Source organism: Rhincodon typus, unplaced genomic scaffold (assembly GCF_021869965.1).
Source record: "Rhincodon typus isolate 14 unplaced genomic scaffold, sRhiTyp1.1 hic_rhity00011593, whole genome shotgun sequence".
Lineage (NCBI taxonomy): Eukaryota > Metazoa > Chordata > Chondrichthyes > Orectolobiformes > Rhincodontidae > Rhincodon > Rhincodon typus.
This window is the reverse complement of record NW_025977231.1, coordinates 263-7,059: the sequence shown is the minus strand read 5'-3', so window position 1 is coordinate 7,059 and position 6,797 is coordinate 263. Positions and strand designations below refer to the sequence as shown.

General features: G+C 39.2%; 1 long non-coding RNA gene across 1 annotated transcript; it reads right to left on the bottom strand.

The window, feature by feature from the left end:
• Positions 1 to 2,361: 2,361 nt before the first annotated feature.
• On the bottom strand, positions 2,362 to 5,281 carry LOC125482516. Its single transcript, XR_007261670.1, has 2 exons — positions 3,894 to 5,281; positions 2,362 to 2,424 (listed from the first exon to the last, which is right to left on the bottom strand). It is a non-coding gene; the product is annotated as an uncharacterized LOC125482516 (long non-coding RNA).
• Between the last annotated feature and the right edge of the window lie 1,516 nt (positions 5,282 to 6,797).

The following is a 6,797-nucleotide window of genomic DNA, read 5'->3' as shown; positions in this document are numbered from 1 at the left end:
CCCCTTGACCTGTCCGTCCTCCCTGTACTGACCTATCCCCTCCCTAACTCCCCACCTACAGTCACCCTTACTGGCTCCATCCCCGCCTCTTTGACCTGTCTGTCTCCTCTCCACCTATCTTCTCCTTTATCCATCTTCTATCCGCCTCCCCCTCTCTCCCTATTTATTTCAGAACCCCCTTCCCCTCCCCCATTTCTGAACAAGGGTCTAGGCCCGAAACGTCAGCTTTCCTGCTCGGCCTGCTGTGTTCATCCAGCTCTACACCTTGTTATCTCTGAGCCAGAAGACCTGGGTTTAAGTACCACTTGGTCCAGAGGTGAGTATAGCATAACTGTTGTTTGAAAATATATGTATTGCCTTAGGGGTTCTGTGGAGCAACAGCAATGTCCCTACCTCTGAAACAGGTTGATTAGAAAATGTCAATGTATTGTTGGGCTCTTATGGTATAGTGGCAATGTCCTTACCTCTGAGCCAGGAGACCTAGGATCAGGCCCCACCTGCTTCAGATTGATTACAGAAAACACGTATGCATATAGCCCAAGTCATCTCTTATATGGGAAATCTTCCACCAGGACGGTAAGCAGAGACAGCTTCTAGGCCTGCCTAGAGTAATGGCCTCCCAATGTGCAGTTGGTAATTTGTCACTTAAACTGACCCGAGGGAAGACTTTGACCTTTAGTTAAAGACAGATGGAGCCAGGAAACTAGCACAAATGAGCTGTTTATTTCGCTCCAATCTGCCTGATCATTCTACTGTGGGGCCCAAAAGCCAGTCAAAGTACTCAAAATATTACAGGAAATATTTATATACAAGATTAGTTTGACTTTAGTACCTAAAATGAAATCTTTCAGATTAATGTGTTTGTAGTGTAAATTAGGTACTTCAGTCCATCTTTGCCAGCCCTACTCTCATACTATTGTCTTTTTTCATGGACTTCAGATGTTTGTATGTAATAAGTCTTTCATACTCTCAACAACTATGTAAATAAACCTAACCACTTCACTCAGCAACAAATTTAAGTCTCTTCTTAGCCTTCTTTTCTTAATGCAGGTAGTTACATCATATCAATTAATTGCCATGGTTTTCTAAGAAAGGATGGTCTGCACAGATGGCACACTAATAATGGCATTTCTAATGCTTTGGAAAAGGGCATGGTAAAATCTAAGCGTTGAAACACAAATGGATGAACTTTAGCAACAGAAATAGTATCTGAAAAGACAAATAAGGAGACCAAAAAGGGATACTGATCTAACCCACTGTAGCAACAATTATGATATACTATGTGTAAATCATTCACAGAGCATTAAGTATTTCTAAAAACTGCATCACCCATAGATTAAATGCTTTGCTAATAATTTTGATTCCCATGATCTGCTTTAGTTTATGCAGTCCAATCCTACTTAGCAACATGTTTAAAAGGCAGAGAAGTTAATTCATTCTTACATCAAATGTCACATTAAAAACTGCTTGCCTATCTCAGAAAAAATTGTAGCCATGTGACAGAAAATTATACAAAGAAAATATATTTCTGAAAAATCAAAATAAAATATAAAATCAACTAACAGAAAAGAACAAACCATTGGCTAACACATTCCTTCTGTGTTCAGTACTAAAACACACTGCTTAGGTCATATCAATGTTTAGAAGTCTCTCAGGGCTCCACTTTGCTATAGCAACCGATCTATTCAGGTCCATTGGCATGCCCAACTGTTCACCCATCAAGAATTAACTTATAAGTACTCTTCAGGATTCAGTGAAATCCAAAAGATTTTTACTTGGACCAATTTGTTGTCAACCAACCAACCAATGCACAGTGATCCAATCAATCCATTGGCCACTTTGTGCTAATAAAATAAAGGGTTGGGCAGCCCCATTGTTCAGAATAATGCAGTTTTGTATAAACTAAGCGAAGCATAAAAACAGATCTTATGAAGTTAAGAAATCCCCATAACAAAATTCTTTGGCACAATAAATTAATTTCAAGGGAAAACATTACATAGTCATTGTCTCCATCAACACGGATCAGTCTTCTGACTGCTTCAAACCAACATACAAGCTGAAACTTTGATAGTGTGTTCTTCATTTCAAAATATAAAAAGTTGTTGGGTTGTATAATGCAGTACAGCTGAAGTATGAAATCAAACTTTAAGAAAATGTTAAATTTTAATTTTCCCTCAATCCATTAGCTTATTTCAACAAATTTTTCTTATGCCAATTCCAAACTCTCAATCTTTGCAATTTCATATCACATAATCTCAATTTAGGAGTTGTGGTTTAATGGTAAAAGAATGGTAAAATATCGATTTAAATTTAAATCTTTAAAATTCTACAGTAAAAGCAAACAAAGTCCAAGACAAAAGATTACTGTGTAAATAATTTCTTTATTTAACAGAACACGATGGCAATTTCACAGCTGTGGTTTACCTAGAAGGGAAGAGGAGAAGAAGAGAACCAGTTAGAATTTTTAAAAACAAATATAAATCACAAAATTTATTGGGCTTTGGACAGAAAGTAGATTGCACTGCATCTGGCAAAGATCTAGAAATCTCCTTCTTTTGTTAGGTATAATCAGTTTACACACATGCTTTTTCTTTATTTCCTTCTTTTCCTCCAAAGACTAACTTCCTTTCACAATGACAAACATTAACTAGAATAAGTTGCCTTTGCCCTTTAGGGCGCCATTAAATTTCAAATATTTTCTCCACCTCTATGCTATAAAATAAACTATTTCATGTATCATTCTAACTTGTTTGAAGACTTTGAATATACATCTCCTGCAAATGTATTAATACACATATTGCATATCAAGGATTATGAAATCTTAATGTTCAATAACTTCAGTATATTAATAGCCTGAGGGCACAAATACTGAAATTTGATTAAAATCAGTTCCACCCTGTTAAAATCGGCACAGGAATAAATCAAAACTGTACACACATTCCCAAACAGAAGAATAAAGTTACAAAAGGTCAGTGTAGCTGGAAAAAGAACCACACTATATTTTTCTAATCATTGCTTCACAGGCATCACCTGCACAAAGTATTTTGCTGCCAACTAAATTCCTGAGTCAGTTATTCATTTTGTACCAGATGGTCTGACACGCAACTGGACCAGAACATACAATTCCATGTGGTTATGAAAATTGCAAAATGGGCTTTACGTTGCCGTTAACCCCTGGTTAAGCATGTATTAAATTCTTATGGAATAAACGAAGTAAAGGTCACTTGCAGTTAGCCCTCCAGGCTCACTAACAACCACCTACCCTAGAAGCCAGTAGGTAGGATACAATATCACAACTCCAGCAATATTGCTGCCTGTGGAGAAAATATTGTGTTGCCACATGCATGAGAAGACAGTTCCTCCCTCACGCCCAAACTAACTCAAAGAACATGTTAATAAGCTAGCTACAGACTCAACTCAGTCAGCTATAATTATAGCCAGATGCAGAGTAATCCCTTCCCATTCTCTCCCACACCAACTTAGCATCTATTCCCAGAACTTTGCATGATATATTAAAAGACACCATCTGACCCAGCAAGTTTAGCTTTTATTGTGCATTTCTTATAAAACCAGCACTTGCTTTAACAATATCTCAAATTGAAACTCAGTAGTATATTCATTTAGCTTTCAACACATTTTATTTAGCCTATGTGCACTAATATCAAACCTTTCAGGGCATAGCTGTAGACATGCAGAGTTCTCCAGAAAATATGTACATTTGAGTTTCTTCATCCATCATGTATTCCAGCACTAACTTATATTCACATCAAGTTTTATTTGCAACCAGAATAACATGAGTATATGTGTTAAGCGAGAGATATGCTGCAACAAGAATAGCAACTTTAATACACCATTTACACAACCCCTCAAAAATAAAAATGAACACAGCTTACCTTTAGTTCATTTTTCTGATCATCCTGTTGATTTGGTCTTCTCTGTTACCAGCATCACCACCCTCAACAAAGTGTGTTGTCTTTTTGTTCATGCCACCACGTGGTGAAGATAGCTTGAAGGGCCATAAGAAATTGTTGGCCATTTTGAAGGTCTTTCCTACTGTGTAGATCTCATGGATCAGATCTTCAATACAGATGATGCCATATTTTCCTAAAATGTAAATAAATCGGTAATGTGCATACAGTTTTTACTTAATTGCATAATTAAAAGAGAATTGTACTACAGAGATCTGCTCTCTGCTGTCTACACCTAGTTCAAGCCATCCAAGGATGCGAGAACAGGTTGATTAGCTCCTTTGTCACAGGAACGGACAAAATGAATCACACACCTTATGAGAAGGGAAGGGTATTCAAAATGTGAATATCATTCTCCATGCAGGAGAATGCCTGCATCTTGCTAGCTCAATATTAACCGTATACATCTGTAACCCTACACATCTGCGCTTCTTACAGCAATTCAGTTCTCTTGTAGATTCAACTTTTCTTCTTGTTATCTCAAAGAATGAACTATTATAATACAGAAAGATGCCCATCATATCTGCACCAACTCTCTGAATGCCATTCTTCTCCCTTCACCCCACGACACTGTACTTTGCTCCTTTTGAAATAGCAATTTATCCAAGATAATAAATTGACAAGACAATAATATTGTTTAAAATACAAGTACACATGATTTACAATATGCCCCACTTAAGAATCAAATCCAGTCATAATAATCCAGTTTTCCACTGCTTCCCTATTCCCAAAAACAGTACAACAGAAAATGCAGATTGGTTGACTACTTTACAAAAAGTCTCAGTTAGTTTATTTTAAGAAGGAAGTATGTAAATGCACCTTCAGGTGCATCAAGGGTTTACTAGATTGATATTTTGAACGAACAACTTGTCTTATGAGGAAAGGTTGGACAGACTAGATTTCTGCTAGATTTTAGAAGATGAGTGAGTTGATTAAGTATTTAAGTTCCTGAACAGTAGTAACAAGGTGAATACAGAAAGGACATTTCCTCTTGTGAACGAGCCCAGAACTGGGGGCATTGTTCGCAAACTGGAGATCACCTTTTTACCACAGAGGTCATAGTCATACAGCAGTGAAACTTGGTCCAACTATTCCACACTAAACATAATCCCAAACTAAACTAGTCCCACTTGCCTGCTCCTGGCCATATCCCTCCAAATGTTTCCTATTCACATAACTATCCAAATGTCTTCTAACCGTTGTTATTGTACCCACACCTACCATTTCCTTAGGAAGTTCATTCCACACACGAACCACTCGCTGTGTAAAAAAAATTTGCCTCTCATGTCTTCTTTAAATCCCTATCCTCTCACCTTAAAAATGCACCTCCTAGTCTTAAAATCCCCCACCCGAGGGAAAAGACAACTACCATTAACTCTACCTATACCTTTCAAATTCCTATGTTCCAGTGAAAGAAGCCCCAGCCTATCCAGCCTCTCTTTATAACTCAAACCTTCCATACTCAGCAACATCCTGGTAAATCTCTTCTGAACCCTATCCAGCTTGATAATATCCTTCCTATAACTGGGCGACCAGAAATGAACTGCAGAGACAATTCTTCTCACACAGGTTAGAGTGAACTTGGAACTCCCTTCCTTATAAGGTGGGATCATTGAATATCTTAAGATGAAATTTGTTACTTGTTAGCTAAGGGGATGGAAAATTGGAATTCAAAAGATGAACAATTCAGCCACTCTAATGAATGGCAGACAGGACTCAAACAGACCAAATGGCTTACTTCTGTTCATAATTCATACGTTCAGTCCGCAAGCATGTCCCCAAACTTCCTTTTAATTTTAAGTATTCCTGTCATACCGACCTCTATGTCCTTGGTCCCCTGCAGTTTTCCAACGAAATTCACAATAACCTTAAGAAACAGCACTTCTATTTGTTTGGTTAGGTGCTTTATGGTCTTCTCGACAACAATTTACAGCCCTAACCCCTGTCCTTTTCTTTGCAGGTGAGAGTTTGTTTTTTTTGTGTTCACCTTTGCAGTGGCTGTTCAGCATTTCATCATTCATATCTCACCAACAAGGTTCTGTCTGTCCATGTCCAATTACCATTCCCTTTTGCCCTACACCAAATTTTTAAAATAATATTTTCTGTCTTCCACTCTATCTATCTCCCATATTCATTTGCATGAAACCAACTACATTCTCGATTGCCAGAGTATGTAAGTCTTACTACAATTGTACAAGGCATTGGTAAAACCACATCTAGGGTACTGTGTCAGATAGTAGGAACTGCAGATGCTGGAGAATCCGAGACAACAAGGTGCAGGGCTGGATGAACACAGCAGGCCAAGCAGCATCATAGGAGCAGAGAGGCTGACGTTTCGGGCCTAGACCCTTCATCAGAAAAGGGGGAGGGGAAGGGGGTTTTGAAATAAATAGGGAGAGAGTGGGAGGCGGATAGAAGAGGGATAGAGGAGAGGATAGGTGGAGAGGAAACAAACAGGTCGAAGAGGCGGGGATGGAGCCAGGAAAGGTGAGTGTAGGTAGGGAGTTAGGAAGGGGATAGGTCAGTCCAGGGAGGACGGACAGGTCAAGGGGGCGGGATGAGGTTGGTCGGTAGGAGATGGAGGTGCGGCTTGAGGTGGGAGGAGGGGACCGGTGGGAGGAAGAACAGGTTAGGGAGGCAGGGACGAGCTGGACTGGTTTTGGGATGCGGTAGGGGGAGGGGAGATTTTGAAACTTGTGAAATCCACATTGATACCATTGGGCTGCAGGGTTCCCAAGCGGAATATGAGTTGCTGTTCCTGCAACCTTCGGGTGGCATCGTTGTGGCACTGCAGGAGGCCCAGGATGGACATGTCGTCTGAGGAATGGG